The sequence below is a fragment of the Grus americana genome, chromosome 5 (assembly GCF_028858705.1).
Source record: "Grus americana isolate bGruAme1 chromosome 5, bGruAme1.mat, whole genome shotgun sequence".
In the NCBI taxonomy this organism is placed as follows: Eukaryota; Metazoa; Chordata; class Aves; order Gruiformes; family Gruidae; genus Grus; species Grus americana.
In genome coordinates, this window is record NC_072856.1 from 34,764,711 (window position 1) to 34,773,418 (window position 8,708).

At 46.0% G+C, this 8,708-nt stretch overlaps 1 non-coding gene across 1 annotated transcript; it reads right to left on the bottom strand.

Moving 5' to 3' along the window:
- Positions 1-5,502: 5,502 nt before the first annotated feature.
- On the bottom strand, positions 5,503-5,622 carry LOC129207721 (U6atac minor spliceosomal RNA). Its single transcript, XR_008577526.1, has one exon. It is a non-coding gene; the product is annotated as a U6atac minor spliceosomal RNA (small nuclear RNA).
- Positions 5,623-8,708: the final 3,086 nt, after the last annotated feature.

An 8,708-nucleotide genomic window follows, 5' to 3' on the forward strand; every position in this document is an offset into this window, starting at 1 on the left:
TATGAAGTGAGTTTTGATTCATTCCCGAGCTCAGATGTTGCTTTGGGAAATGTATTCTCTTCAGGTCTCTCGCTGTGACTCTATAAACAGAGGCAGTGACTTGCATTTGGAGGCACTAAAAATGATTTAAATGATTCAGCCCGGGATTTTTGCCAAGCAGCACCTCCTTCTGTTTGCTGCGGGGGCTTTTCTGCCCTCCCCCTTGCCGGTGGGTTGGTTGTTGGGTTGTTGTTTGTGTTTGGTTTTTTTTTTTCTCCTTCCATGCAAAATTTTTTGAGACTATCCTTTGAGACAATCTCTTTCTCCTAAAAGAAGAAGAAAAAAAAAAAAGTTTGCTTCTCCAGATGGACAGCTGCTCCCTGCTCCTTTTGATGTTGCTTTTATCTGCCAGGCCAGTGCTCTCTCACCCTCTCCCCTCCCCCGGAGGCAGTTTCCATGGGGGTCTCAGGGGAGCTTTGTCTCTCACATGTGTTTAAAGAGAAATGTGGAGCTGACACAAAGGCTCCACAGCTCGACCTTTCGCCCTCCGGAGTTATGAGGGCCATAAAGCTCGAGTCCCTGGTAACAGCGCCGATGACCAGGGCAGTTCTGGACACAGACAGAGCTTTTTTGGCAGAAAATTGTTTAACTAAAAATAGTTCTAGGGAGGAAAATAAAAGGTTGTGCAAACTAAGCAATGTCTTTTATTGCCTTATTTGGTGTTACTGGTAGTAGCATGAATTTCTTCAGTACGGCCAGAAGCAGACGGCTTCATTGCATTTAATATCAGATTTGAAACTCGCTGGGCACAGATAAAAAGTGACATCGCTGAGGTGCAGGGGAGCAAGGCCATGATCGCCGGTCAGCGGATGCGAAGGGTGAAGGCTGCTCTGCTGTGGCACCTGACATCCAGGCAGAGCTAAGCGGAGGCCCCGGATGAGGCACAACCTTCAGGCATTGAGGCTTTCCCTATCAGGCCCCGGGAGGGCTGCTCCTCTGTGCTAGAGAGGAGGAACCTCGGAGTCCGGCAAAGGCCTGAGGAGCCGCCAAGCCAGCCAACAAGCAACCTTTAGCCTCAAGTCTCGCAGAAGCATCCAAGTGCCTTAGCTCCAGAGCAGAGGACGAGACTGCTGTCCCCTTACAACTCGCAGCTGTGAGGCCGTCCTTGAGCTAGGTGTCCAAGCTGGGTGTCTCCCACTGTGATTTGGTCATTAGTAGAGCAATCTTTCTTTTTTTTTTTTTAATTCTTACGCAGCCTGGCTAGTTACAGATGTTGGATCCAGGTGCTCCACAGTTGAGGCACAAGGTTCACTAGCTTTTCGGCTTTCCTGCTGAAGCGCTTGGCTTCTGCCTCAAATGGGCCAGACATAGAATGAAAGGGGAGAAAAAAAAAAGAAAAAAACCCCTGATTCTCTTGCCTCCTGCAGAGGGTATTTATTTGCAGGAGAGTTGCAAGAGTGTTGAGTCCCTGTGCATAAGTTGTAAAAAGTGGAAAAGCTTCTACAGACGAGTGGCTTGCCCAGGACATCGAATGACGAAGCTGCTCTCCTCAGAGGTGCCGGGTATCAGAACAGAAATTCAGAGGTGGATCCTTCATTTCCTTAAGGGAAGCTCTAATGTTTGGATGCTGGGTGTGATAAAGGGCAGGTGACTATGAAGCCTTGTCCCCCTGTTTTCTTTCCTCCAAATTAAACTTGCCGCAATGTGGCCTGGCCATTCATTCAGACAGCATAGGCAGTGAGTGTGTGTGTGTGGGGGGGAGCAGCTGCTGCTGCTGAGCAGGGGGGTTGACTGTGTGCATGAAGACTCTGAGCAGAAGTTTCAAAATATTTATAGCATCTAAATATTGTGAGAAAATGCCTCATTCTCTTTGGGAGCAGGTCATTTGGGAGCAGGAGCCACCTGTTACTTATGTAGGTGTGGGTATATCAGCTCGATGGGGTTCTTATCAAGGTTGAGGGCTGTGGCAGTAATAAGACATTTCCCGGGAATCTTTCCTTAAACTTTTGTTCTTCTAAACCAGACGAAGTGAGGGTCACTTGCTGCGCAACAGAGCGATAGGATTTTCCTACTCACAAAAAAATCAGGAGACTTATTTTAGGCTAAATAGAACAAAGCCAAGAAGGGGGGGAAGGGGGGAAATTGTCTCTGAAAGAAAGAAAAACCTCAGTGATTTATGCTGAGACATTTTGTGTTTTTAACCTAAATACAGCTACTGTTAGAGCAGACAGGGAGAATTTTTACACCAAAAGGTACACACCAAAAACACAGCCAGCATCTCTTTCCACTTACATGATCTCTCACCTCAGTAGTCTTTTTGCTTGAAACGAGCAGCTTTGTGCGTGAACACGAAGTAAAACTCCCCATGCAACCACGCACCAACAACCGCATGCAGTAATTCTTTGTGTAGCTACGTTTATCTGCCTGTCTTGCATGATAAGGTGCGCATATGCACTCTCAATTCCTTACTATAAATCTCCTTTTCTTTTCAGAAAGTTGTAAACCTAAAGATAACAGCACACACTCTCTTAAAAGCGAGGTTGACACTAAAATCCTTGGCTTAAAAAATGTTGCCTAGAGGAGAAAAATCTCCATCAGCCCAAAAGCAGCAGATTTGGCCGTGTGCCAGTTGTCACTCTCCCACCACACCATGGGGAACACGCTGGGGGAAGGAACGGTGCAAAAGAGGAGTGCAAAGGGCAAGCAGTCCTTTGGCTCTGGCGATCCTTCAGTGGTATACGAGCCTTGAGGGGATCACATGACGGGAACGGAGTAAAACAACCGTCTAGCTCCTCTAAATCACATCACCTTGTAGAATCAGCGAACACAATCTCTTCCCTCCCATATATCACCCTCACACCAGACAGATCTCGAATGCAGAGGAGAATTGAGCACTTCTGCTCCAGAGCATGCGCCTGCGGTTAATAACAGATGATCCTAATCACCGCTCCTGGAGCCCAGGGCTAGCTGATAACTCTCTCTTCTGACTACTGACCCCCATAATCTTCTCATTCCTGAGAAGGAGCAGATATTGTGAATGCTGGGTTTTAGCAGTTGGGACAAAAATAGTCCTCCTTTTGCTCGAGGAAATCAGATAGCAAACTAAGGGAACAGCAGAGTGGCTGAGCAGCCAAACTACAGGGCTGGGAAAGATCGGCATCGTGTATCTGGCTTTGCCACAGGCTTGCTCTCGGTGACCTTAGGAAAATTAGTTAAGGTATCACAGCCTCATTTTCTTCCTCTGGAAAAATCAAGGTAATAATAGACAGCAACTCCAGAATGGCATTGTGAGGATACACCATTAACTGGTATTTATAATATGCATTGAATTTTCCACAGTAAGACGGGATATAATATTAACAGCTGAGAAACATGCTTTGCTGAAACTACTTCTTTACTCAGAGGGTGGTTTCACTGCTTCTGCAGCAGCCCTCGAGGCTGCATTACCACTGAAGGGTAGCCTCACCGGCTCTCCATTTACACTTTAAAACCTCTACACAGGCAGCAGCAGAGTCACAGATGCAGCTGCAAGGAGAAACCACACACCACAGTTGTGCAGGTGCATGTGGGCCCCAGTGGGAAAGAATATTAACTATTTCCTGGTAATAGGGACACCGAGGTCCTTCACGCGGATAAAATAATCTCAGCACAGTTTCAGGACACAGCCTGTGTGGGAAGCTACACAACTATGCTTAACAGATCCTAGCTTAAATGACTACAGACTAAATATTCTGTATTGTCCTTCAAATTCAGCTAGGTTCGTGCATTGTGTCGCCTGTATTTTCAATGTGGCAGGGAAAGCCTTCATCCTATGACTTCCATTAGTGTTTAAAGCTGTCTGTCTGGAAGGCATAGTTGATATTTACCCCAGTATTGCAAGATCTGATCCATTTTTTCAACAAGCTAATCATATTATTTGCATCTCTCCTTGACAGAAAGGTGCAGCAGGGTCATTCTTGGGGCCCATAAGGTACCTGGGAATTAGAAGAATAATTCATAATTGATATTTTTTTAGACAAGTTTTATCTTTCTGGAAGAAAATTGTCTGTTTGGATTCTTCTAATATGTTCTTTAATTACAATTACTGTCTGAAATGACAACTGCATGATTATTTACAAAAGTAACAAGGCATGTTTCCCTTCTCTGAAAAGAATGAAGTGAGAGTCAGGCCTGCAGTATGAATGCATACATAAACTACATTTTAAAATCATTTTCTATGAAATTGCTTCCAGTTATCTGGTTTGCTAGAATATTAAGATGCAAATCTAGCCAAAGTAGATTTTTTTTTATACACTTAATATCTGTGAACCTAGCAGGATTGGCTGAGCTGAAGCTGCTGCAGGAGATAATGATGTTCTGCTAAAACCCAGCAACGCTTCAATAAGCCCTGACGATGGTAAGGCATTGAAATAACAACATGTGGCACTGAAACCCACCCACACATCATCATGCATCACACCAAAAATGTCACGATGTGCTGATGGTTAAGTTTCTCTTCTAAAATCACAAAGCTGGCAGTTCTAGCGCAACGCTCACAACAAACTGCTTTTTCATTTCATGTCTTTGGCTGGTTTCGATTGTACCCAGGATCTTTCTTACTTGAGATGGTGAAGGTGGATGCTCTTTAAGCGTTTAAAAATGGGATTCAGAAAAATACTTAGCCATCCAAGTTTCCGCTTTTACAGAGCCCCACCCGAACAGCAGGAGGCTGCAAAACTAGGCAGAAAATCTGGTACGAAAGAAGTCTGGCACCAGATTTCCATGCCTTCTTGCTTTCAAGCAGAGCAGAAAGTAGCCTCTGTCTTTCAATTCTACTTGAAATATAACTTCTGCAGGGTTTCCAAATGCCTTTGCACTTACAAACATTTGAAAGCTTAGATTTGGCACAAGTTTCAGCAAGGGTTTAGGGTGGTAGTAAGTTGGAATGATGGCAGAAGAGGAATTTTATCTACCCTCTATGTCATGGTAACAAAATAGTCATGAAAACTATTTTTTGTTTGCGTTCTTGTCTGTTTGATACATAAGATAACACATTTACAATCACTGATTTTCAAGAGCTTCCACTTTTCCTACCACTGGTGGAAAGATTAAAAATTTTAGGAAAAATTGCTTGAACAGACCAGGCTAAATCCAAAGAAGGCCTGACTGTATTTAGGTTGGGACTTGGATGGAGTTTTGGTGCCTATAGCCTAAATTTTAACTTTGATTACCTCAGCTACTGCTTAACTCTGCAAATACCTACTTTCAATAGGTGTTTCAACTTTTAACATCAAAAAATCCTATTTAAGCACTCAGTATCTACACATGCTTACTAGCACTTTGGTGTTTGTAGGTCAGAGAGGTGCGAGTTCTACCCCACATTGAAGGTCAATGGAGATCCAGACACAAAACATTTATTCTCTCTACCTTTCCCTCCTTTTCCCTGTTGGGCTGGACGATGATGCCTGCTTCTGTTTGTTGGGTTTTTTTCTCTCAAAGCAACAGTGACGATGATGATGATGATCCTGTGTTGTGGCAGTCTTCCCAGGATATAGACCAGATGCCACAAAGTAAGTGACAGTCTTAAACATGGTTAAAAGTCCATTCGGACTTCTTCCATCCTAATCAAGGGGAGCGCTGTCCTGTTCTCATTTCATATTTCCAAGGTACTGGGGAGATGGACATAATTCACTTCTGAAAGGCTTGAAATTCACATTTCCTCCCTCCCTAGAAGGTGTTCTAATGATCAGAGGAGAGACTGGGGTGGGACATTTCTCCTCTTGTAGGTCTTCCAGCAGGGAAGGGAAAGAAAATTGGATTCACTATGTCAGAGAGAAGAGAAGCGGTCATGGCTATGATGCCTGCTGGTTGGGGCACTCGCCTAGCCACAGCTTTGGCTTCCTCGCCCTGCCTCAGGATTGCTTCTGCATTTTGCACTAAGCAGATATTGCATAAAGTCCTAAACAGCATGTGGAGCCCAGGATGTCCCTTACCACCTGAGTGCAAACTAAACAGAGTTACAGACTTTCCTTCTGGTCCAACTTATTTCTAATTCTTTCCTAAAGCTGTCTTTCCAACAGGAGAGCTTGGGAGTACCCCAAACCTCTTGACTAGTGGCCAGAGTACTCTAAGCAGCTGTGGCTTTATGGGGGGGCAGCAGGGTAGGAAAGGGCAATAGCAGGGCTTCACCGCATTTCACACTTTGGGCCAATTGCACCTGCTAAGATATCGCACACTCATGAATTATGTGATGTGACAGTGGCCATGCAACTGCGCTACATACTTCCCTCTGCACTTAGATGAGAGCTGTGTCTGTCCCTGCCTCCTAGGAGGTCTGAACCTCCTCAGGGTCCTGGCTTCTGCTCCATGGGGCTGAAAATTCAGTATCACAAAGCCTGGCCCTGCAGTGACAAAGTTCCTCTTTTGAAGACAGCAAGTATCGTGTGGGAGTGAAGCCTAATTATATTTTGGTACCATTCAGCCCTCGGTCTCTTAGGTGATACCTCCAGTTAATAACTGGCAGGGATGGGCATTTAGTTATGGCAGTGATATTTTGTTATGGGAACACCCACCCACTTCCCACTGAGCTGAGAGCGCAGGTGTCACATCACGAAGGGTCCTCAGTAGTAAGAGCTTTGGATGGCTCTTGTGCATGCGTTTAAAAACAGGGAAAGGTCTTACAGACCCCATTACTGGTCAGCAGAGCCACCGATTCCTGCAGTGTGGCTGGCGCACAAATGTAAAAGTAAATGTAATGCAGTGCATGATCTTCTTAGGGAAAGGACTTTGGGAACTTCCCGTACAGACGTGGGCTGCATCTCCTCCTTGCAGGGGAAATGGAAGATGAGAAACACCAAGGGTGGGAATTAAGACTGTGTTTTCATTTCCTCTTTCTTGTTTTTTACTTGGTCCTTCTCTAGTAAAAGAAAAAAAAAAAGACAATTAAAAACCCAGCTGCACCTGGTTTTTTACATAAATGTTCTCTTGCACTTCAACTCGTTCACCTCCTGGCAACACTGAACTCCAGAAAATACAGCGCACTCTCTCTTTAAGAAAGACTGTTCCCTGCCCAGCTGTTGACTTGCCTGAAGGTGAGACCTCTGCTTAAATTCATGGCTCCAGCTGTCAAAAGCAAAGAAAAGCAGCTTTTCCTTGGCGGCTCTCTGCTTTGGGTAGAATTTGACATCTTCCTCAGTCAGCAGAATTTAATCAGCATCAAGTGCCCACAGCCGCTCAGCTCCACCACCGCTGGGCTGGGGCTGGGGCTGGGGCTGGGGAGCCAGACCCGCGGAGGAGAAGAGGGGGAGAGTCTGCAACGCAGCAGGCACAAACACACAGACACAATCGCCTGTTTCTATAAGAAATCCAAAGCTTGTCACTGTCTAGGGAGAGCCTCAGTATACCCTTTAAGAATTGCTGTTATCACGCAGTAACCTTACCCGGCTTAGGCTCTGCTGTGTCCTCCTGAGTAGCTAAGAGCGGTAAATGGAGTAAGTTATTGACAGCCGACAATGATACTGATTTCCAAAAGAAAGCCGGTGAAATGGGCTCAGGGATATGGTTTCCCAGATTTGAGCAAACAAGTAAAGCCAAGGGAGCAACTCCTGAGATCGCCATGCCCTGTTTGCCTTCCTTGTAGGGAAGAGAATGCCTTTGGTTACTTTCACATAGATGTCAACAAACTAAATGATCCAGCTCAGGTAGCAAAACTGTTAAGCTGAGTGCCTAACCTATAAAGCCCAGCATTTGGTGCATTCATGAACATCAAACAGTCAGATCGGACCAGCACACGCAGACGTAGGTACATGCAGGCTTGCGTATGGACCCGCCACAGCAGGAGGGCATTTGCTTTTCCCCGGTACAGCCACATCCTTCCTGCAACCAAGCCCCAAAATCCCGCAGAGACACACGCATGGGGAGAGATCAGGATAAGGTCTCGGCCAGGGAGGCAGTGGGGTGGCAGTTCCCATTCCAGGTTTCAGCCCTGCGATGTGTGCTGGGGGGCTGTGCCGTCACTGGGGAGCCAACATGGCTGCCCCAAGACCCCCTCATTTCGGGGGGCTCGGTCGAACAGCACGATGGCTGCTGTTACAGAAGGAGTGTGCATGGGGTGTTTTTTCCAAGGAAACTTTGTATTAGTGCTTATCCATTTAAAATAACCTATTCATAGTAAATATTATCTGCCTATGTGTTTTCAACACACAGACTCCAGACCTTCCTATACATGTAGTTCATTTCTAGCACCTGCAGCTGTTACCCATTTCCTGACAATATCATCGTGCCCATTGAGGAGAGGAAGGACATATTGGGTTGTTGGGGTTTTTTTAATGTTTACCTCTTCCACCTGTTTGATATTAGCCTGCATAATAGCACAGAGTTTCAGCAAAGGAGGTGGCTGCCGGGAGCAAACAGGAAATGAAGCAATACCCAAGGTGAGGGAGGCAACGGGCAGTAGGGCTGTGAAGAAACAAGCGGAGGGGGGTGTGTATTAACTGGTGAATATCCCCTTGCCTCTAAGCGGAGGGGTGATTTAGTTCTCCCCAGATCCAAGGTAGGTATCAGGGGGACACTAAAGCACCGAATGCCCCCAGCTAGAAAAGAAGAGGGGTGAGCAAGGAGGAGGCGCGTAATGGGGGAGATGCTGCGAGTGGAGGTGGGAGTGCAGGTAAGGGCTTGCTGCTCAGGGAGTGGGGGAGAGCTCGCAGGTGCATTGCGGCCCAGGAGTTTGACAGTGATCAATGTAGAGCTCA